A 24,467-nucleotide genomic window follows, 5' to 3' on the forward strand; every position below is an offset into this window, starting at 1 on the left:
TACACCACTTGATTTTAAGACTTACAGAAAAACTACAATAGCGAAGTCCACATGATATTGGCATAATGATAGGCGTATAAATAAATTGAACAAAACAAAAGTCTGGAAATGGACCCATAAACACTAGTTAATTGATTTTAAACAAAAGTGACAAGGTAATGCAATGAAAACATGATATTTTTTTTTCAACAAATTCTGCTGGAATAATTAGATACCCTAGTGTAAAAATAAACCCTTACATCACACCCTATACAAAAGTTAACTCTAAACAGAGCATAGACCCAAATTAAAGAGCTCAAACTATAAAAATAATACAAGAAAATAGAGGATAAAATCATGACTTGGATTAAACAAAGCTTCCTTAGGATACAAAGTGCACTTTGATAAATTGAATTTCAGGAAAATTAAAACCTTGCTTTTCAGAAGTCATTGCCAATGAAATGAAAGTACATTCCACAGGCTGGGAGAAAATGACAAATGACTTGTAACATTTATGGTTTTAATATTCCTGTGCCTTTGTTCCCACTGTTGCCTCTACCCAGCATCCCCTTCCCTTGGTATCTACACGAAAAGCTCCCATGTCTCTTTTAGACTCAGATCAGGCATCGAATCATTATTCTCTTCAGGACAGCATTTCAGACCCTCCAGCTGGCACAGGCGGGTCATGAAATCTATCATACTCTACCTTCCCAGACAATTCACATATCTGCTTTCTACAATAAACAATTAGCTCCTTGAGGTCAAAGACAATATTTGCTATGTTTTATTGGGTTCTTGATCTAAAGGACACTCAACTCTTTCATGCCCAGACCCCTTTTCCCTCAACAAAACAACATTTGAAATGCCCCCCTTCCAGATACAGCTCTATCTCCGTCCACCCTATTGTTACTAAGCTTCTTAAAATGATTCCTTGTCTGTCCCTCTTCACCTTCCTATTTATTCTTCAACCCACAGCAATCTGGATTTCCATTCCTGAGATATTTTCTATTGAAACTGTTCTAAGGCCTCCATTGAATATATACCTGTCCATTTCCCCGGGCACTCTTAATTTCTCACATTTCTTGACTTTCTTGGGGCTTTAAAAATTGGTTCCTTGTTAGATGGTGAAGCGTTTAAGTGAAGAGATCCTGCCTTATATTTGTCTTTGTGGATAGATAACTGGGGAGCATCCACATGAAGAGAAAAAAACAGGTAGAAAAAGCAATATGACAAGAAACAGGGAAATAAGAGAAATCAAGGGAATGGGGAGTCCTCGATTCCAAGGAAGGATTGTTCCAGGAGGGAATGGTAGACATTCATCTGTTTTCTCATTCAATCGGTCATCCATTCAACAAATAAAGTGAGTCCTTTGTATATGCCAGACACAGTGCTGGCCTCCAAGTCTGCAAAAGCTTTTCTATACCCTCTGCTGGATGGCGATCTCCTTCCGTAGCTCCAACTACAATTTATTTTCTAATCTCTGTCAAATCAACGTTCTTTCCTGTTTTCTGACTCCCAGGTGCCTATTTCCAACCATCTACCAGCTACATCTACCTGTATTTCTTCAGTCCCTCACACTTACAACGCACACATAAATCTTGATAAATGCAATCTGTATATAAATAGTTTTCTCGTGGGCTGCATAGCTCATTTAGTAGTTATTCTCAATGCCATGGTTAACTACAGGTCTCATCCTTTGTCATTGCTCATCTGAACTATCGCTGGCATCTCTCACTGGTTCTCCTTACCTACAATTCAGCATCTACACCCCCGCCGTGACTGTCAACCCAGAGGACCCATCGAGCACGCCACTGCCCTGCGTCAACACCTCCACCAGCTTTTCTGATACCCAGACACACTGAGCCATTTGTTCTCCTGCAATTAGCTACTTGTGCTTGCCTTCATTTCAAGCATCCGCATCCACTATTCCTTCAGTCGAGAAAGAACATGCCCACGACCACACATTCACATGATGGCTCCTATTACCTTCAGGACCCAAAGCAAATATTACTTCAGTAAAACGGTGCTAAGCCCTCCTTCCCCACCCCAGGCACACCGTGGATTTCTTCATTAGTGAGCTGTAGCGATTTTTTTTTTACGCTCTTCTTCTTCCGTTCTAGATTACATCTCAATCACCTTTGTACTTCCAACATCTGGTTTACAGACGAATACAAAAAGTGGTTTGGAAACGGCAGGGTTTTTTTTTTCCTGATTTTGAGGTGACCAGCTTCTATTAGGTGTTATTTGGGAATAGTGTCATATATTTTATGGTGAATACAGTAGTTTAAAAAAAGATTTAGCCACTTCCTTAAGCAGTGGTTTATCTCTCCCTCAGAGAAAACCAGAATGAGTTTTTTAATAAAATGATTGAAAAGGTACACTGAATCTTCAATTTAATTATTTCAATTCCTGCAAAAAAGGTCTTTCAGAGAGGCTGCTGCTTGGTAAAATGTGATAAAGTTCCAACACATTCTTAAAAAATTGTAAATTAATTTATAAACTTCTATTCAAAGTTTAATCTGCTATTTTCACATAAGAAAACTCATAATGTTGCTGCCTACCGATTTAGTATCTTTGCATCTAGAGTTTAAGCCAGTATTTCATCTCTTTCTAGAAGCTTCCAGAGGCACTTGGGACATATCAGTGAATGTTGCCTATGTTTATTGTTTTTGGAGTTAAGTAAGGACTCCCACACCCAGCATTCCAGATTCCGCTTTGATTTCTTGTCTTATTTCTCTCAGTGTTTATGTATCTACCAGAGCAGATCACTTCATATTCTCTCAGCAGGCCCTTTTTTCTAGCTTCTGCTCTACGTTCCTAGGCAACGCCTGCCCTACCTTCCGCTTCCTCCTGCCACCATCACTGCCCTCTTCCTGTGACTCTTCCTAGTCCCTCCTACCCAATCTGGGCTTTCCCCACTCTCCTTCCCAAAACAATTATTGGTGATTCTTTCATGGGACTTCTCACATATCACCTTGTGCTACAGTCATATATATACATATATATATATATATATATATATATATATAAATATATATATATATATACTGTATATGTCTATATATATATAGTTATCCTCTCTTCTCAATAAGCTGTGGGGGCACAGCTACCGTGTCCTGTTCATCTCTGAGGCTCTGCAGGGCCAAGCACAACTTCTGAAACGTAACAAGTACTCAGCAATTATTTGTTTAATGGCATCGAGTTCAAATAAATTCACCCAGCTTTCTCCTCACTGTGTGTTGACAAAATAATTAGAACAAGTTCATAATCATAGGAAGCGGGAGAGCCAGGCTTTGAACATGGCAGTTTATTGCACTTTAAATCCCGGGACTTTGTTGCCTCTCCAATAAACAGAATATGCATGGCAAGGTTGTCGTTCCAGCTACATAGTTGAGCTGTAACCACTGAAACCGAAAACTTATTCTGATAAGACCACATGTTTGCCTTAACTGTGTGAAAATACAAAAAAAAAAAAAAAAAAGGATTTTATTCGTTCCGTGACATCAGTTTCAAAGAGTGGGAACATATGCCTATTAAAGAGCATTCCTTTAATACATGGATGATGACCTCATCATCTGCTATCTGAGTTTTTTTTTTTTTTTTTTCAGGATCTACAGACACAGATGAAGAGACATATAGATAGAATCACATTTACGTCATACCATTGGACGGAGCATCCCTGATTTCAAGACCTGGGCTTCTGCGCACTGATCGATGGCTCCAAGGTGGCAAAGGTGTGTTTAAAGCCAAGGATGTGGGATTTGTAATAGGCCTGGCTTAGAGCTCGGTGGTTTATTCTGGATCTTTGGGCTTCAAGAAGTTGGAAGAAGTGGGGGAACTGAAAAACATCTTTTTCATCTCAGTGTTGGGACTTGAAAATTCAAAAAGGGAGTCTAAAAAAAATAACACTAACTTAATCTGTCCCCGCATAAAGCAACTGCTTGTTCTAATTGAAAGCGCTGTTGTATTCATTTTTAGAATAGGAGAAAGAACTGGCTGAGGCAATGGAGCGGCATTGAATGTCCTTCTGCATTTGGGGATACATTTGAATTATTTTTCTTTCATGGCTGGGCCTTTTCTGGGGAACAGAAATGGCAGAAAGTCTCCTTCTGCAAGGTCCTTTCACTGCTGTGTCAAAAGTCTCCTGAGCTGCCTGTAATTCTTCCTTATTTGCAGTGGAATTGGCTTTTACCGTTTGAGTTTCAAGGCAACGTGCGCTTCTCCACCGTCTTCTTGACGGAGATCGCCCTTTCAGTGTGGGCCCTTTCAGTGCGGCAGCTCTCTATGAAGCATAACTTCAGGAGGTAGTCTCCTTTACAGGCCGGGTAAAATTTCCTTTCTACAGTATTTTCTAAAATATGTTGAGAATGTGAGGTTCTGGCAGGCTACAGACTCTACAAATCAGATTAAATAATCCCCCTGGCCAAGTGATCAGACAGGAAAAGAACTGTACAGAAAGGAAAACTCCCGACCACGCTGGCCACTGCCTTTGTTGGCTGCCTTCTGAGGGGTCCAGTTCCAATGGGCGTAAGTGCTACTTCGTGGTTATGTGGGGGAATGTTGGCCTCCTGCTCCAGGCCGAGAAAGATCACAGCAAGGCAACTTCAGCAAGCAAGTTTGCTCTTATATTTGGTCTATGGGCACCGAATCAAAGTAGGTCTAAGGTTTCATTTATCTGGATAATTAAATAAGCCTAGAAGAATATATTCAGGAAAATTTCTCCCCACCCCCCTCTCTTTTTCAGATGACACTCTTTGGTTTGCTCTCCTTACCTTGAAACTACCCCAATGAAAGCAACAGTTTCTGCCAAGGGAGGAGAAAAAAACCGCTTCTCTACTCTTGGCTAGTGTGTGCTTTCTGGTGGGGAAGACCACAGTGGGGGGATGTAGAACCCTTGTTCTGGGACCCACCATACATGTTCTGCTATCTGCCAGGCTTTGGGGAGTAGATCCTATCTGTTGATGCTCAGTTTCCCCATCTATACAACAAGGATCCTAATAAGAATACAATATATCCTTTCTGGTGGGGGGATTCACAAAGACTGTAAAATAGTAATTCTGATGTGCCTTGAGTCCTTAAGAGTCGGCACTGGCTTCAACTCCTCGTATGTATTATCCCACTTAATTTCTTACCTCATGAGGTAGGCCCTATTATCAGTCCCAATCATCAGAGAAGAACTTGGGGCACAGAGAGGGAAAGTCACCAAGTAGGGAAGTCCCCGAGTAGGAAAGTGCTAGCCAGGATGCCCGCTCAGGCAGGGTGCCTCTGCACACGGACCCTCCCTCCGTGCAACACTACGCAGAGCTGCTTTTTCTTGGACGTGGCCCACACGACTCCCGGGGCCTTCAGAGCACAGGGACCTGTGGGCACTTAAGACCCTGAGTGCTCCTAGCTGTGCCGCAAAGTCCAGGGAGCCCTTCAGAATTGGTGAGGACCCACACTTCATCACCCGCCCCTGCAGCTCTGGGTTGGGGCATTTGAGAGGAGGTGGAACCCAGAGGCCGGAGGTCGGCCCCTGCCACGTTGCTGAGTTTACTCCGCTCTGAGCTTTTCACAGGAGCCTGAAGGGGAGATCGAGTCACTTTCCCTCGTTTTCTTGCCTACCATTTCCACATCTCAGCCCCACCAGGCTACTCTTAAACATCATCAGCCAAACAAAGGAATACTCTTGCGGCTGCTATTTCAGACTCTGTGGGCGGGAGGCTTTAATAAACATGCCTCGTGTACTACTTAGACATGTTTTTTGGCTCACATCGCGTTTCAAGATGTTTCATGAATGCTCTCTTTGTAAAGCCTTTCTTCACCTTCTTGCCCCAGCTTGAGTATTTGTTCTCTCGTGATGTCTTCCATATGGTGCTAGGGATTCCGCATAATTATGTACCTGTCTCAGCCAACCCTGAGACTATAATCTTCCTGAGGACAGAGATTCGGACTTGCTCATGCTATATCCTACAACAACCAGCATAGTGTCTAACAAATGGAAACTCATGAAGAAACAGGAAAATGTAAAGCATCTATAAATCAAACTATTCTCACAAACCAAGTCAAAATATAAACGGCAGATCGGGAGAAATATCTTTGCAACATATACGACAAAGTGTTGTTATAAATAACATACAGAGTTCTTTGCGTTAAAAATAAAGGGAACAAAATGAATTTAAAAATAGATAAATGGCACAAATCGTAAATTTACAGAAGGAAAAATGCAAATAAGTAAATAGTAACATGTGATAAAAATTCTAATTCTCACTAGAAACAGAAAATGTAAATGAAAGTCACTGCTTTTTAAAAAATGTATACAGGCAAATACTTAAGATGATTTATTTGCAACCAAAAAAAAAAGTGGGGTGGGGGGAGGTTTATGTACAATGGGGAATGTGAGGGAGTTTGAAAGCCTATAATTAATGCGTAATTATGTAGAGTGTATTTGTCTCCTAGGACTGCCATAACAAAGTACCACAGATGGGGGGGGGGGGTCTTCAACAGCAGAAGTTTGTTTTCTCACAATTCTGGGGGCTAAGAACCTGAAATCAAGGTGGTAGCAGGATTAGCTTCTTCTGAGTCTTCTCTCCTTAGCTCATAAATGCCTCCTCCTCCCTATGTCCTCACATGGCCTTCCCTCTGTGCATATCTTCATCCTAATTTCCCCTTCTTACAAGGGCACCAGTCATAGTCACATTAAGGCCCACCCTAATGACCTCATTTTACTTTAATGGACTCTATCTCCCTTTAGGAGAGAGTCCCTTTAAGGACTCTATCTCCAAAAACAGTTGCGTTTTGAGACTGCTTCAGATTTCAAAATACAACTTTTGGGGGACACAATTTAGTCCCTAACATGTACATATGTAACAGATATAGATAGATAAGCAGATAGATACTTAGTAAATAGAAACATGTTTCAGAAACAAACTAGGACAAACTCTAAATTGTTAACAGTGTTTACCTGTAGGGTTGGGACGGGATGGATGAGGAGTATTTACTATTTTTCCAATTTTATAAGGTCTGGCATTAAGCAAGATTTGTTCCTTTTTGAGCATTTCAGGATTTTCAAATAATAACAATAAAATAATAGAAGTATCACATACAGAAAATGTATCATCAGAGACACCAGCTGAGCAGATGTTCATCAGTAGTATTCCTAGTCCTGAGCACATAAGAAAACTACATTTCCCAGCTTCCCTTGTACTTAGATTGAAGCTATGTGACTGAGTTTTGGCAAAAGGAATATCAGCAGAAGAGAAATAAGACATTCCAAGCCTTGGTCTTAAAATATCTCCCACTATCTCCTTATTCTAACTCTTTTTCTTCTGGGAGTCTTGTTGAATGCACAGGAACTAGTAAAGCAATTCTGAGGCTACTCTTTAAGGCGGTGGAGACACTTGGTGAAGGGAGGTGAGGTTCCTTAGTAACCATGTAGAGAGCAATTCAAGATGGCTGCCTGACCCATATCTACTTTTCTTTGTGTTAAGTGACTGTGTTTCGGGTTATCTGTTCCAATAATTGGCACTAATTACTTTGACAAATATATTACCCAAATTACCCTTTTCTTCAAAGTAAAGTTACTGTAATAAAGTGAAAAATATACATACCCTTTAAACTAGAAATCACCCTTCTAGGAAACAAACTTTTATAACTGAAAGCACGAGAATACAAAAATATGCTTGTAAGATATGTTTGCAATGGGAAAAAAAGTCAAGTATATTTTCATCTGTAGGGAAATGCTTAAATAATGATACATGGATTTATTAAACCTTATGTAGACATTAAAGGAATGACTTAGCTGTATATACTGACCTGGAAAGATGCCTATCAATAAAGTTATTCGCATAACAAACTTGGAGGTAAATGTAGCATGATTTGTTATTATTAAAATTGCATTGGGGCACCTGTGTGGCTCAGTCCGTTAAGCATTCGACTCTTGATTTTGGCTCAGGTCATGATCTCACAGTCCGTGAGTTCGAGCCCCACATGGGCTCACTGCTGTCCGTGCAGAGCCCACTTTGGATCTTCTGACCCCTTCTGTCTCTGTATCTCACTCACTCACTATCTTCCTCTCTCGCTCAGGTCATGATCTCATGGTTTGTGAGTTCGAGCCCCATGTTGGGCTTTGCACTGACAGTGCACAACCTGCTTGGGATTCTCTCTGTCTCTCTCTCTGCCCCTCCCATACTCTCTCTCTCTCTCCCTCAAAATAAATAAATAAACTTAAAAAATAAATAAAATGATACAGTAGGATATGACAAACTTAAGGAAAAATTGGGAGGAATAATGTACACAACTTTATAGTAGCTAATTGTTACCATTTTGATAGATTTCCAAAATAGCCCCAATTCTTCACCTGTCTCTTATCCATAGTCTTTGAAACACAACTTTGCAGGTTTTCCCATCAGGACATAGAGTCCATTTCCCTATTTCTTAAGTCTGGATTAATATTGGAATTTACTCTGAACTCTAGAAAATGGTGGTGACTACAACATGCTGGTTTCAAGCTTTGGACTCAAGAGGTCTTGCACACAACTATTCTTCTTTTTTCTCCCTTCCCTCTGCTCCTACCATGAGAACAAGCTGAAGCCAGCATCCTGGAAGAGATCAGCCAAGATCAGCAAAGCTGACTAGGGATGGACAAGCAAACCCCGCTGAGAAGAGAGCATTGCCTGGCTACCCTGGAGATTCTTCCCTCTCTCTTTCTTTCCCTCCCTCTCTTTCTTCTCTCTTTTCTCTCTTTCTTTTTCAATAAAGATACGGTTTTCTTTAAATTGCCATAAGTGGTGTATGCAGTAGCTCATCACATCTACCAGGATTAGGCCTGAAGCAACTGAGATTAGGCAAAACGCTTCTTAGTTCTGTCAACCTACAATGCAAACAGAACCTTCGTGAAGCCAGTGCAGCCAGAAAGTAGTGTAAAAATTTTCCTAACAAAACAAAAATTATTCTCCCAATAAAAGAGCTGCTTGGTACGCAGTCTACTTTTTCGTGTGTTAGGTTTTACCTAGTTGTATTATTTCAAATGGAAATATATATATTTCCCTTTTCTTCTCTGGTGCCAATGAGATGTGTGCACATGTTTTTGTTCTTGCCTGCAGCATCCATGGTCAACTGACCCTCTGTCTCTGGATACAAAGGGAATGAAGAGATGAAAGGCTTTTTATCTGAGGCTTCAAGGAGCATCCTGGTGGGGATATCATAAAATTGCATTGAGATGGCCACAGTTTCACATAAGTGGTCCTCACCAAGATGAGAAATTGTCATGGATGATACTACAACCAAAAGACAAATGACTGGTCCAAGGAATGTTTCACGTGGAAAGACTATTTTTAGAAGGGAAGAGTTAATTTCATAAGAAGGTGATATATAAAGCTAAGAGGAAAGCTGATGGTTTTACCGTCATTGTATTAAACTGTAATAGTGTGTTAAATAATATCTCAGAATTCCTTTAGGTGACAATTAGCAGATCCCTTCCCAGAGATAATGGAAACCAGCAGTGGATTTTAGCAAGATATTGGTATGGAAAATAGACATGCTGAATGGTTCCCAAACACCCCTGGGGTGGAGGAACAATATTAACTGTAAAATAGCCAAATTAAAAATCATTTAAAGGCAGATTTCAATATGGTATTTTCCTTTTCAATAGAAAGCATGAAATTGTATTAAGCCTCCTTTTGATTATTCAAAACAGCGAAATAAGGATCTTTGCTTTCGTACAGCAGTGGGTTTGCCGAGCAGAAGCCTTCATTTGCCGCTACATTTCCTTGCATCATGACATAATTGTCCCCTTGTACTCCAGTTATGCCATGGGTATTGAAGTATGCTGGGCCGTTGAGCTAATCCTTAGTTTTAACACAGCGTTATGCTTAGAGAAAGATTCACAAATATTTTGAGTGAAGAAGGAAGCTTCAAACAGGATAATTAAAATCACCTGAAACTCTTACAAGGGAATTCGTTAAACATATAGTGCATTCAGTTAATGTCTAACCTCGCGAGTAATCAGGAAATGCACATTAAATCACCGAAGAGACAGCACTCTTCACCTATCACATACTGCAGTGAATTGTAAATTGCTACAACCTTTCTAGAAAGCAATTTGGCAAAATCCATCAAGAGCCCTGAAAGAGTTCATACCCTTTGTCAGGATAATAACATCCAAGAATCTATTCTAAGAAAATAATAAAAGATTCAAAGTTTTTTTGTATACAACGATATTAGTTGTGGCACTATTTAAAACTGTAAAAATATTAAGACTTGTGAAATCTTAATTTCTGAAAATAGAAAGTAGCTAAATTATCTACATGTCTCTGATTAAATGTTGTGGAGCCAATATAATCACGTGCTTGAGGAACACATAATGGCATGTAGACAGCTACAAGTTTTATAGTGTGTGTGTGTGTGTGTGTGTGTGTGTGTGTGTGTGTGTGTGTGACAGAGAGTGAGACAGAGAGAGAAATTGAGAAAGAGAGATTGAGAAAGAGAGAGAGGTAGGCATGGGAAGGAAGAGGGACGGAGGGAGAGAAAGAAAGAGTAATGTTTAGAAAACTTCTGGTATAACCAAAAAACCCGCATATGTGTAATATATAAGCAAAAATATATATAATGCATGATAGAGCAAGAAGTAAATTTTGCCACACTGGAATTAAAATAAAAAAATAAAAATAATAGAACTACAGAAAAAATTAAATTTTGCAGAAAGGGCAGGAAAGGAACAAAATATGGAGTAATTAAGCACAAGCATTAGTGTTTCACTTGCGGGTAGCTTTGAATGGATGTGGTAAGTCCTGTGTGTCGGGGGTAGGAATAAACCACAAGACTGAACATGGCTAAATGTCAAATTGGAGAAATTCACCTACAGAGGGGAATTGCTAAGGGGCTCTCCACTCCTCCACTCCTTAGAGGGGCTCCTTGGTGGCTCAGTCCGCTAAGCGGCAGACTTCGGCTCAGGTCAGGATCCCGTGGTCTGTGAGCTCAAGCCCCGTGGAGGGCTCTGTGCTGGCAGCTCAGAGCCTGGATCCTGCTTCAGATTCTGTGTCTCCTTCTCTCTCTGCCCCTCCCCAACTCGATCTCTGTCTCTCTGTCGCTGTCTCTCGCTCTCTCCCTCTCAAAAATAAATAAACATTAAAAAACAAACACATTCCTTAGAGAGATGGTGGGTGCATGTGCATCTTGTCTTTGACTCTGGGTAAAGAAGAAAAAGAGTGAGAAAAAATACTTTCTTAGAGGGTATAAACTATGCTTTACACTTACTTGAAGTTGAGGCCTGGATTAACATTACCAGATGGTGTCTAAACTCTCAAGACAGAAACTTGGTTGAAGTGTCATATGTTGGCAGGGACCTCAGAGGTCTGTGTTTTATTTGCCTTCTCTTCATCCTATTGGTGAGGGAGGGTTTCCTGTCCTAAGGGTATGAGGATGGCTGAAAACTGGACATGCAACACTGGACAGAGAAGATGGCAGAAGTTTGTTAATCATATATACTCACAGCCTGGGGGAGGAGGACCCTGTGTCATGCGGGGTCACACATGGTTGCACTCGCAAACAGAGTGAAAACAAGGGCTGTGAGAGTCAATCTCTGTAGTATTAAGAGGCTATGGTGACTTCCATCTCCTGTGGAAGGATGTGATTGGCTTGTTTGCGTAATTATGTAGCCTGGCAGGAAACTAAAGCCTGCTACTTGGGAATAAGCAGGCACTGTGCATGGTCTCCATGATATGTAGGGTTGCTTGATAAGTAGGGAATTTTAGAGGAGTAGAGGAGGGAAGGAGACTTATGCTTAGACCGTTTAAGGCCCTCCAGTTGTCAGATGTCAATGCAGCACATAGTACTGAATCATAATCTCAGGCCTTAACCAAATGCAGAGGAAGGAATGCAAATCCTCTCTGGAGAAATGCAGTTAACAAATTGCAGGGAATTCCCACAGCTGACATTCCAGGAAGTATCCCTAGACATGTAGGAGAAACCAAGCTGTCTGAGTGAAAACTATAGCATCAGACATTTAGTCACCAGATGTTAGAGTTATCTGAGAAAAATAAAGCAATATGTTTGACATGTCTTAAAAAAAGATAGTATAAAAGTATGGCAAAAAAAAAAAAAGAGAGAGAGAGAGAAACCACCAAAATCCATGAGATTTGATAAATAAAATAATAGAGGTTCTAGAAATGAAATTAGAAATTGAAAGAACTGATCACACAGCAAATTAGAAATAGTTGTAGAAAGAATTAGCAAATGGGAAGAACTATCTGAAAAAATAAGAGATTAAAAGACTTGTATGATAGAACAAAACACCCCAATGAAGTCTAGTCAGTGTTTCAGGATATAACAGAAAGAATGAGAATGCAAAAATATTTAAACATATAAACAATGAAAGACAGTGGATCATAGAATCAGGAAGTTCAATGAGTCACAAGCAAGAAAACAAGGATTTTAAAAAAAGAAACAAACAAAGAAAAAGTGGTCAACACAAGCCAGACAGAATTTTAAGCAATTTATATATATCAAGTATTTATCCTCACATCGTGTTAGGCAATTGAGGCACAGAAAACTTAAATAATATGCCTAAATTTTCATAACTGGGAAATTATAGGGCAATTTGGATCCTGAATTCATGCTCTTAGCCACTATATGATACTACCTATTGAAGAGAGGCTCACGTAAGTACATCATAATGACATGACAAAACACCAAAGACAATGAGATCTTTTTTTATTAATGTTTACTTTTGTTTTTGAGAGACAGAGAGAGACAGAGAGCAAGTGGGGGAGGGACAGAGAGAGAGAGAGGGAGACACAGAATCCAAAACAAATCAATACCCAAAACTCTGTTGTGTTTTTATATACTAATAACAAATTATCAGAAAGGGAAATTATAAAAACAGTTCCATTTATAAATGCATGAAAAAATAAAATCCTGGGAATAAATTCAACCAAGGAGGTGAAATACCTGTACACTGAAAACTATAAGACATTAATTAAAGAAATTGGTAAAGAAACAAATTAATAGAAAGATACTTAAAAATTAATATTAATTAATAATTACTATTGTTAAAGTGTCCATACTACTAAAGGCAATATACAGATTCAATGCAATCCCCAAAGTTCCAATGATCTTTTTCAAAGAAATGGAATAATCCTGAAATTTGTATGAACCACAGAAGACTTCAATAGTCAAAGCAACCTTGAGAAAGAAGACCAAAGCTGGAGGCACCACTGCCTTGATATCAAACTATATTACAAAGCGATGGTAATCAAGACAGGATAGTATTGGTATGAAAGCAGACCCATAGATCAATAGAACAGAATGGAGAGCCCAGAAATAAATACACATGTATATGGTCACCTAATTTATGACAAAGGAGCCAAGAATATACAATGGAGAAAGGACAGTGTTTTCAATAAATGGTGTTGGGAAAACTGGATAGCCACATGCAAATTAATGAAACTGGCTCACTATCTGACACCATACACAAAAATTAACTCAAGATGGATTAAAGAGTTAAATGTAAGACCTGAAACCATAAAACTCCTAGAAGAAAATACAGAAGATGAGCTCCTTGACACAGGTCTTGGCAATGATTTTTTAAATTCAAAACCCAAAGCAAAACCAACAGAAATAAAGATAAGAAGTAAGATTATATCAAACTAAAAAGCTTCTGCACTAACCATCAGCAAAATGAGAAGGCAACATACTGAATGGGAGAAAATAATTGTAAATCATATATCTGACAAAGGGCTAATATCCAAAATATATAAATAACTCATATAATTCAATAGCAAAAACAAAAAACAACCAATCCAATTAAAAAATTTGCAGAAGTTTTGAGTAGACCATTTTCCAAAGAAGACATAGAGATGGCCAATAGAGACATGAAAAGATTCGTAATATCATCAATTATCAGTGAAAAGCAAATCAAAACCACGTAAGCTATCACCTCACTCCTGTTAGAATGGCTGTTACCAAAAAGACCAGAGGAGTGCCTGGGTGGCTCAGTCAGTTAAGTGTCTGACTCTTGATCTCAGCTCAGGTCTTGCTATCGGGGTCTGGAGTTCAAGCCCTGCCTTGGGCTCCATGCTGGGGATGGAGCCTACTTAAAAAAAAGAAAAAAGACAACAAATAAGTGTTGACATGGATGTGGAGAAAAGGGAACCCTTGTACACTAGTGGGAATGTAAATTGGTGCAGTCATCATGGAAATCAGTATGGTGGGTCCTCAAAAGATGAAAAATAGAACTATTATATGATTACAAAATACTTTTGAGTATTTATCTAAAGAAAATGAAAACAGTAACTCAAAAAGACATATATTCACCCTCCTGTTCATAGCAGCCTTATTTACAACAACCAAGACATGGAAACAACCTAAATGTCCATCGGTGGATGAAGAGTTAAATAAATGTTATATGTATACACACATACACACACACACACACAGATATATACATATATATGTATGTACACAGATATACACACATACATATACACATACATCTATATACATACATCTATACGTATATCTATATACATACACACATATATACATATATATATATATATAATATAGGGAATGTTATTCAGTCATAAATAAGAATGAAATGTTGCCATTTGCAATAACATGGTGGGCATTGTGCTAAGCACTATAAGTCAGGCAGAGAAAGACAAATACTGTATGATCCCTCTTATATGTGAAATATAAACAACAACAACAAATCAAGTTCATAGATAAAGAGAAAAAATTGGTAGTTAGCAGACGTGTAGGGTAGGGTGTGGGAAAAATGGGTGAGCTGGGTTTTTTCTTTTAGCTTAAATAGATTGAATAAAAATTTTAGAAAATTAATTGGCTATTTATAATTCTTACTTTTCAATCTATTTTCTGAAAATTCTACAACCATTTTATGACCTGGCATTTAGTGTTGCCCTGAGAAATATAAGGATCATTGTCTTCACACATTTTTACTCTATTTCCCCATGACTACTAGGAAATCTTCTTTTTTTTTTTTAATCTTTGGAATTAAAAATAAGTAACCTGGATGAGGCCAAGTGATGAGCACTTGAGATAAAACTTGCTTGAATATTTGCACCGTAGTGTGCCTATTTTTGTCTGGAGACTTTTCTTCAATTATATCTCTGATTATAGGTTCTATGTCTACTGTCACAGTTTGCTATTTTCTTATTTGAATTTTTGTAATACAATTATATGTATTTTATGCCCTCATTTTTATTTTCCTTACATAATTACTTCATCTTGATCTTTTTCTTCCCTGGATTCTTAAAGAGATTCAACAGTGTGTCTTCTACCATAGTGATTTTCTGCAGTGCGGATTCTACTGTCTAGTGTCCAATTGGAGAGTTTTATTCAGTTCTCACAATTTTAGTTTTCTTGTAGTCCTTCCTTTTCTTACCCCTTTCATTTCATTTCGTTGTATTTTCATTCAGTTGGTCTGGGGTAGATTTTTGCTTCTATTTCCAAGAGGCTGTTGCTTCTGTATCATACTGAGCAGTCACACTTTTTCTAGATTATTCTTCTGACTTCTTTAATAAATGAGTAGACATGTTCTCCTCCTAAATTCATAGAACTGTATTTTTTTTCCCTTACCTCATTGTAATTTAAATATGCTCGTTTTTTTCACTTTCTCATTCCTGTAGAAAAAAAAATCTAGTTTTCCTCTTGTAATGAATTATCAACAGAGAATTCAAATGTTTTTGACTTAATTCACTGTCGCAGGTATACAGAATTCTGTTCTTAAATGTCTAGCTAACTGAGAATTTACACACCCACTGCTACCTTTATTGCTATAATATACTTCTATTACTACTGGCATTTCTTCTTCTAAAGTTAAGACCATTACTCAATAAGCTCAGTATGCACCAATCATTATGCTATACATTTCATACATGTATTGTTTACTTAAATTCGCAAACATATGTTGCTAGTAGAAGTATTTTTCTACAATATTGATGATAAAATTGAGCCCTATGTAGCAGGTAACTACTGAACTATTATTTTTTCCTCTTATTTTCATGTTACCTTTTCTGGCCCCCAATTCTAGCTGATTGGGTTTGTTGAATCATATAGATATCTTGCCAGGACTGAAATAAACACCAAAATTCTCTGGCATTTATTTTGTTTCAATTATCTAAACTAATTAAAGACAATTATGTTAGGAGCAAAAAAAAAATCAGAATAAAGAGGTACTTTTGAGGTAAAAGTAAGATTAGGAATGGGAAGGTTTGTTCAGGAACTAGAAAAAGATTTTCCTGGGATAGGAAATAAAAAAGAGGTAGGAAAAAAGGAAAATAAGAGAAGTAGGGGAGCATATCTCCTTGATTAGAATCTTATAAGCTTGGCAAGATTCCAGGGTGGGAGCAACTAAGTGAGGTGTTCATGGAGATGGACCACAGACAGGTCCATAGGGTGTCCTTTGTCCTATTACTGTGCCAATACAGCAGATCAATTCCTCGGTCTTTAGGCATGAAGCAATGTCAGGAGAAAGCTAACAGACCTAAAACTGTCAGGCAAACAGGAGGCAGGGACCTTAACCACAGTGCCCCAGCACAGAAACAATGATGGGCATGTCAGCACATCAGATATGTATGCTATGTATATATCTAGAAGAATTGTGGAGTAATAAGTTAATTCCAAGTTTAACTTTTGAGAAACTGCCAAACTGTTTTCCATGGTGACTGCACTATTTTACATTCCTACCAGCATGGCATAAAGGGTCCAGTTTCTCCACATTGTTGCCAACATTTATTTTCCATTAGAAAAATTTATAAGATGCCCTAGTGGGTATGAAATGATACCTCATTGTGGTTTTGATTTTCATTTTCCTAGCGACTAATGATATTGAACATCTTTTTATGTGCTCGTTGGCCATTTGTAGATCTTCTTTGCAGAAAGGTCTGTTCAAGTCATTTGCCCATTTTAAAATTAGGTTGTTTGCCTTTTTTGTTGTTGAGTTGCAAGAGTTCTTTATGTATTCTGGACACTAGACCCTTACCAGATACGATTCATAAATTTCTTCTCCCATTCTGACTTTGGCTTTCTTGGTAATGTCCTTTGACTAACAAAGTTTTGAATTTTGATGAGGCCCAATGTATCTTTCTTTTTTGTTTTCATGTCTTTGGTGACACATCCAGCCTGTCTCATTTTTAAACTCTAGAAATGATGCCATGACTCTGTTTTTTTAAGTAATTTTTAAAATATTTATTAATTCTTGTGAAAGAGAGAGAGAGAGAGAGCACGCAAATGGGGGAGCAGCAAAGACAGAGGGAGAGAGAGAACCCCAAGGAGGCTCCAGCCACGCTGTCAGTGCAGAGCCCAATGTGGGGCTAGATCTCACAAGCTGTAAGATCATGACCTGGATTAAACTCAAGAGTTGGACGCTTAACTGACTGAGCCATTCAGGCACCCTGACTCTGTCTTTTTAACTTAGACATTCTAAAAGCATTTCCTCTTTGGGCTAAGTGATTTGTACTTTGCATTAAAAGTAATGGAACTTCTTATTCTCTTTGATGGAAACAGTTACTTACTTCTGGTGACAAACCTGAAGACAGGTATCCCGCTATATAGTTTAATGACTCCTTCTGGCAGTAAATTAGAAATGACTATTTTGTCACTTCATTGTCACTATCACATAGGCTTTGCTCTGCTGATAGAGACAATACGCTATGGGATAACAAACAGGAAATGCATAATTCTGCAGAAGAAAATGAAGACTTTCATGTAGTATTACACTGGAATTAAATTTTGAAGGATGAATATTTGGCAACGTAGGCCAAGTTTGGAAGGAGAGGTGAGGAAGATCTTCATCTTATAATGACCTGATCCAAGCAGTGAAAGTTGCTTCTCTTTAATGTGTGTGATTCTTTCCAACTTTGTTTTTCTGGAATGATATAAGAATCACGCTTATGAATGAGGAAGAGCAATCCAAGGGGCCAGCCTGAGAAAAGGAAAGGTGCAGTAGCGGTAACATTCATTTCACTCATTTTAATAACTATTCCTGGGTATCTACTATGTCTCAGACACCACGCCAGGTGCTGGGGATGCTACCGTGAACAAGACAGACAAGGTCCTTCCTGTTATGGAGCTTGCATCTAGTCTGGAAGACAGACGGTAATCAAGTAACAAGAACATACACTAATTCCAGATAAGAAATAAATAAAAGAGGGGCACCTGGGTGGCTCAGTCGGTTAAGCGTCCGACTTCAGCTCGGGTCATGATATCACGGTCCGTGAGTTCGAGCCGCGTCGGGCTCTGTGCTGGCCGCTCAGAGCCTGGAGCCTGTTTCAGATTCTGTGTCTCCCTCTCTCTCTGCCCCTCCCCTGTTCATATTGTCTCTCTCTGTCTCAAAAATAAATAAATGTTAAAAAAAATAAAAAAGAAAGAAAGAAAAGATAACTTGACAATGTGATGTGATCTATCACTAGTTTTTGGAATTTCTTCTTCTTATTTATTTTTTAAATAAACTTATTTTCTAATTGAAGTATAATTGATAACACAATGTTAGATTAGGTTCAAGTGCACAACATAGTGACTGGACATCTCTATATGTTATGCTCTGCTCACCACAAGTGTAGCTGCCATCTGTCACCATACAAGGCTATTACAATACCACTGACTATATTCCCTATGGTTTACTTTTTATCCCTGTGACTTATTCACGACATAACTGGAAGCTTGTATCTTCCACTCCCCTTCACCCATTTCACACATTTTAAATAACGCGATCAATGAAACCCTCTGTGAAGAGGTGATATTTGAGCTGAGGTTTGGGTAACAAAAAGGAGCCAGCTGTGTGTGGGGATCTGCAAGAAGGGGACAAAAAAAGCAGAGGCCATGACTGGGGAGAGAGCTGGGGAAGGCCGCTGGAACTGGCTGTGGAGGCAGAACATTTGGGGATGAGGTTGGTTAGGCAGGTGGGGGCTGGAAGTTTTAGAACTTTGCAGGGAAGCTGGTGTCTGCAATGGCCCTGGAAGGCAAGTCCAAGGACAGCTGAGACAAGGGGGTAGCAGCCGACTGTCACCACATTCTCCCAGAGAAGTGACAGGCCAATAGCATCCATGTCCTGAGTGCATATCCACCAGAAGGGAAGTTGCAAGAAGATGCTCAGAAGAGCCTAATAAGTGTCAGGTGGGAACCAAAGACCCTTGTGAGCTTTATCGCCTAATACAGAGTATAATTTCTCCTGTCTATAGTGGTGGACTCTCTAGAATATATACTTTAGGCAGGGGTCGGGGGGAAGGCTTTGCTTCATTCATAGCTTATATTCCTGGTATCCAGGACAGTGCCTGACATATTAATATTTTGACAAATAAATATGCATCCAATTAATGAATAAAAGAATGAGAGTAGCAAGGATCTTGGATTTTTCTTATTACTAATGTGAACTGGGAACATAAGAGTTAATATCATTTTTGAAATGGAGAGTTTTCTTTAATTCAGCTACATAGTTCCCGATTGCCAATGTGTGTGTACAATAGACAAATGTTTCTTTCTATCCAGGCATAACTTATCAGTGTCAGTTAACACAAAGCCACATTGCTGAGATAATTTTCAAGAGAATTTTTCCTTAGTGATAGTGAAAATCTGAAAACCAGAGTTTATCAATTTCAAGACGTTTCTTTGTTAAAATGCATCAAAATCTAAGTTTAGTTTTGGTATGACTATTAATTAAAACTTCCATCTGAGCAAGTAATGTTTCCCCTGTTAAGCATGATTGAATTAGGCAATGTAAGGAAAGCACTTAAAACATAATAAGAATGTCGCTTGGTAGTTTATTAAGCTTTTGGCTCTGATATGCAGCCCAGAGAAGTCATTCTCTGTCTTCATGGATGAAAAGGCAGAAACTGACAGAATTTATGAGCATGAAAAAGTATGTGTCATGCTTTGGGAAAGACCAGTTACTTTATCCAATACAGTATCTATTACTTTCAGTAGGTTGGAGATGATGTAGCTATAAATACTCAGCCCTCTGTTGTCTTCCCTGGCCTCTCCTGCCTGCATGTGACACAGAAGGAAGTAAAGATCATCTCCACCCTTGGGTGCCTGGGTGGCTCAGTCAGTTAAGGGTTGGACTCTTGATTTCGGCTCAGGTCATGATCTCACGGTTCGTGAGTTTGAGCCCCACATGGGGCTCCACACTCACAGTGTGGAGCCTGCTTGGGAGTCTCTCTTTCTCTCTCTCTCTCTCTCTCTCCACCCTTCCCCATGTTCTATTTCAAACTAAATAAATAAAAAAAATTTAAAAAAAGGATCATCTCCATTCTTGACCTAAAATTACATGTCCAAACCATTAAGAAACACTTACATTATTGTTCAACAAGAGTATGCTTATAGGTTTTTAGCACTTCTTCCTTTAGCCAGATCGCTTACAAAATCACATGCTGTCAAAAACAAACAAAAAAATCTGTTAATGATGGTCTTTAAAAGGTTCATAGCATTTGTCTGGCATAACTAATATTAACTATGAGTCCACTCAGAAAACCATATATTTTTGATCTTTTACAAGTAATTCCTATTTATTCTTTTTATTCATGCAGATGGTCATGTCATACAAATGGACCTGAAATAAATCTTGGTTGATAACGGTAATGATGCCAGTCTTATTATATAAAGTGCTACATGAGAATTAAGATGGAAACTATAGAATCCTATTGTGACAAAATAGGTGTTTGGAAACATTTATACACGGTAAAAAGAAGAATTTTCAGCTTAAATCGAGTGCTGAAATTGGTATAGAAATGTTCAACATTTTAAGACTTTTTCTTTTGTAATAATAAATATGGTACCTATTACATTATTTCTCTTTGGACACAGTAGCAGTATGAATCCTGATGAAGTCAAGAAAATACATAATAATTGTAGATAGGAAAACAGAAAGACTTACTGTTAGCAAGTCTGCATTGAGAAAAAAAAGGTAGTAGTGTAATTCCTTATTCTAAATTTTAATGTTGGGGTAAAAAGTTATCACCTGTCAAAATGTATTTGAGTACGTCCAATTCTCTCTACTTCCATAGCTAAAAGCCTCCCCCCAAGCTATCACCACCTCTGTGGCAACAACCTTTTAATGGGTCCTCCCTCCACTCTTGTCTCATCCATTCTCCAAAAGCAACCATAGTGAGTTTTAAAATGTTTTTAACGTTTATTTATTTTTGAGAAACAGAGACAGACAGAGCATGAGCAGGGGAGGGGCAGAGAGAGAAGGAGACACAGAATCCCAAGCAGGCTCCAGGCTCTGAGATGTCAGCACAGAGCCCGACACGGGGCTCAAACTTACGGACTGTGAGATCACGACCTGAGCCGAAGTGGGACGCTGAAACTGACTGAACCACCCAGGAGCCCCACCCATACTGAGTTTTAAAACATAGTTTGGAGGAAGTCACTTTCCTGCTTAAAACTCCTGCAAAATGTCCCCTTCACAACAGACACAAACTCAAATTCCTGTCCCTGGTCCAGAAAGTGTCACCTGTTCTGTCCTCCGGTAACCCTTCTTAGACCCTGCTGGTGTCTCTCTTGCTCAACAATGCCAGTCAGTTACCTTCTTCTAATCCTAACACAGAGCAAATTCTTGCATGCCTCAGGAACTTTGCACTTGTTGTCACCTCTGCCTGGAAGCTTCTTCTTCCACCCAGAGCTTTTCAGGATGGCCTGTTCCTCCATTTCGGTCTTTGCTTAAACATCAGCGCTGCAGAGGCTTCTGGCCTGTCTCAAATCACTACCTGGTCACTCTCTCCCATCACCCTGAGATATTTTTTATCACGGCCATATTGCTACCTGATGCATTTCTTGTTTCTTAAACCTGTTTGCTTATTTGCCTTGTGACACACATACTCCATAAGCATAGGAACATAGCATCTCCTTATTCACCTTTTAAAGATTGCAAGACCCTTAGTGATATGCCCTATTTAATGCCCAATACTGGGGAATTGTGTCTTCTCTGTATTTAGTCTTGTCAGTCTTGGTGTCTAGCAAGTTGGAGTTTTATCAATTTTTTTGAAGAACCAGCTTTTTGTTTCAATGATTTTCTCTATTATATTCTTATTTTCAATGTCATTGGTTTCTGCTCTTGTGTGTATTCTTTCCTCTTACTTTCATTGGATTTATTTTGCTCTCCATTTTTCTAGTTTGTCAGTAGGAACTTAGGTTATTAAGGAGACCTTTCCCCCTTTTTAATGTAAACATTTACTGCTATAAATTTACCTCTTGTCATGCTCAAATTGCATCCCATATGTTTTGATAATTTTGTTTTCCTTTCCTTTTTGTTAATGGTTATATATTTATTTTGAGAGAGTGAGAGAGGGGTGGGGAGGAGGGGCAGAGAGGAGAGAGAGAATCCCAGGCAGGCTCCATGCTGTCCGCACAGAGCCCGATGCGGTGCTTGAACTCAGGAACCATGAGGTCATGACCTGAGCCAAGATCAAGAGTTAGACGCTTAACCTATTGAGCTGCCCAGACACCCATTCATTTTCATTCCATTCTATGTATTTTAAATTTCTTTTGAGACTTCTTCTTTAACCGTGAAATATTTGGCAGTGTGTCTTTAATTTTCCTGTGTTTAGAAATTTTCCTGTCTTTCTAGTTATTCATTTCTATGTTTATTCTACTATGATAGAGAACATTCTCTGTATTATTTCAATTTATTTAAATTTGAGGTTCATTTAATGGTCCGTATGTTCTATCACGGTTGATGTCCCATGGGCTCTTGAAAAAAGATACGTATTCAGCTGTTTTGGTGAAGTGTTCTGTATGTTTCATTTAGATGCTGTTGGCTGACTGCATTGTTCAGATAATCTATATCCGTGCTGATTTTCTATCTAAGAGTTCTATCAGTAGCTGAAAGTAGCATGGGAAGTCCCAAGTATAATCATGGATTTGTCTATTTCTCCTTTCATCTATGTTTTTGCTTCATGTATCTTGAGGCTCTGTTATTTGGGATGAACACATTCAGGATCATTATGTTTTCCTGGTGGATTGATTTTTCTATCAATGTGTAATGTTCCTCTGTGTCAAGTAATTCTCTTCGTTCTGAAGTCGACTTTATCAGCTATTAATATTGCCACTCCTGCTTTTTTGGTATTAGTTTTATTAAGATAGAATTCACATGCCATAAAATTCACTCAAAGTGTACAACTCAATAGTGTTTCATTATATTCATAGTGTTGTGCAAATGTCATCACAATGAATTCTAGAACCTTCTCATTGCTTCAAAAAGAAACCTTATACCCTTTAACCATTACCCCTCAATCCTTTTATTTCCTCCATCCTCTACTCCAGTCATAACCAACCACTAATTTACTTCCTCTCTATATAGATTTGCCTTCTGCATATTTCATATGAGTGGAATAATATAGTACATGGTCTTTTGTGATGAATTTCTTTCACTTTGCTTAATGTTTTCAAGGTTCAGCCATGTTAAAGCATATTATCAGTACTTTATTCTGGTTTATGTTTAATAAATATAGCTTAATAACATTACATGGTTTGAGTATAGTATATTTTGTTTATCCATTCACTAGTGGATGGACACTTGAGTTGTTTCTACTACTTAGCCATTATGAATAGTGCAGCTATGAATGTTTATGCATAAGTTTTTATGTGAGCAGATGTTTAATTTCTGTTGAGTATATACCTAGGAGTAGAATTGCTATCTCAAAAGGATAATATTATATTCCACTTTTTAAGAAACTTTCAATGTTTTCCAAAATGACTATAACATTTTGTACCACACCAGCAGTATATGAGTGTTCTTACTTCTCTACTTCCTTACTAACAGAGGCTGTTGTCTCTGACTTTTTGATTCTAGCCATCCTACTGAGTATGAAGTAATATCTCAGTTTGATTTTGATTTGCATTTCCCTAATGTCTAATGACTCTGAGCATCTTTTCATGTGTTTATTGGCCCTTTATTTATGTATCTTTGAGAAATGTCTTCAACCCCTTCCTTGTTTTTATATTTGGTAATTTGTCTCTTTATCATTGAGATATAAGAGTTCTTTATATATTCTAGATACAAGTCCTTATCAGATATATATTTTGCAAGATTTTTTCTATCCACTGGCTTATCTTTTCAGTTTCTTGATAGTGTCCTTTGAAGTGCAATGTTTTGGATTTTGATGAAATCCAATTTATCCACTTTTTCTTTTGGTACTTATTTTTTAGTGCTGGCACAACTAGATATTCATATGCAAAAAAAAATGAATTTGGACATTCTACTTCACACTCTACCCAAAATGTAATGCAAAACAGGTCAAAGACCTACTATGAGAGCTAAAACTAGAAAACTCTTAGAAGAAAACATGAAGTAAATCTTTGTGATTATGTAGTTTACCTTTTTCTTATTGCCTTTTAGACTTTGCCTTTGTTTGTCTCTTGCGCCATTTCAAGGAGTTTTACTTGTGTTTAGCAGGCAGGAGCGGGGGAAAAATGGTTCCGTGGTATCTTATTCAGACTGAAAATTCTACTTAGTAAGTACTTTAAAAATAATCTAATGTGGTTCATCTAGTCTT

General features: G+C 38.4%; 1 long non-coding RNA gene across 1 annotated transcript; it reads left to right on the forward strand.

Moving 5' to 3' along the window:
* The first annotated feature begins 3,590 nt into the window (after positions 1 to 3,590).
* LOC123383179 lies at positions 3,591 to 10,168 on the forward strand. The gene is made up of 2 exons (XR_006592650.1): positions 3,591 to 3,713; positions 9,063 to 10,168. It is a non-coding gene; the product is annotated as an uncharacterized LOC123383179 (long non-coding RNA).
* The last annotated feature ends 14,299 nt before the right edge of the window (positions 10,169 to 24,467 follow it).

Source organism: Felis catus, chromosome F2, assembly GCF_018350175.1.
Source record: "Felis catus isolate Fca126 chromosome F2, F.catus_Fca126_mat1.0, whole genome shotgun sequence".
Taxonomy (NCBI): Eukaryota; Metazoa; Chordata; class Mammalia; order Carnivora; family Felidae; genus Felis; species Felis catus.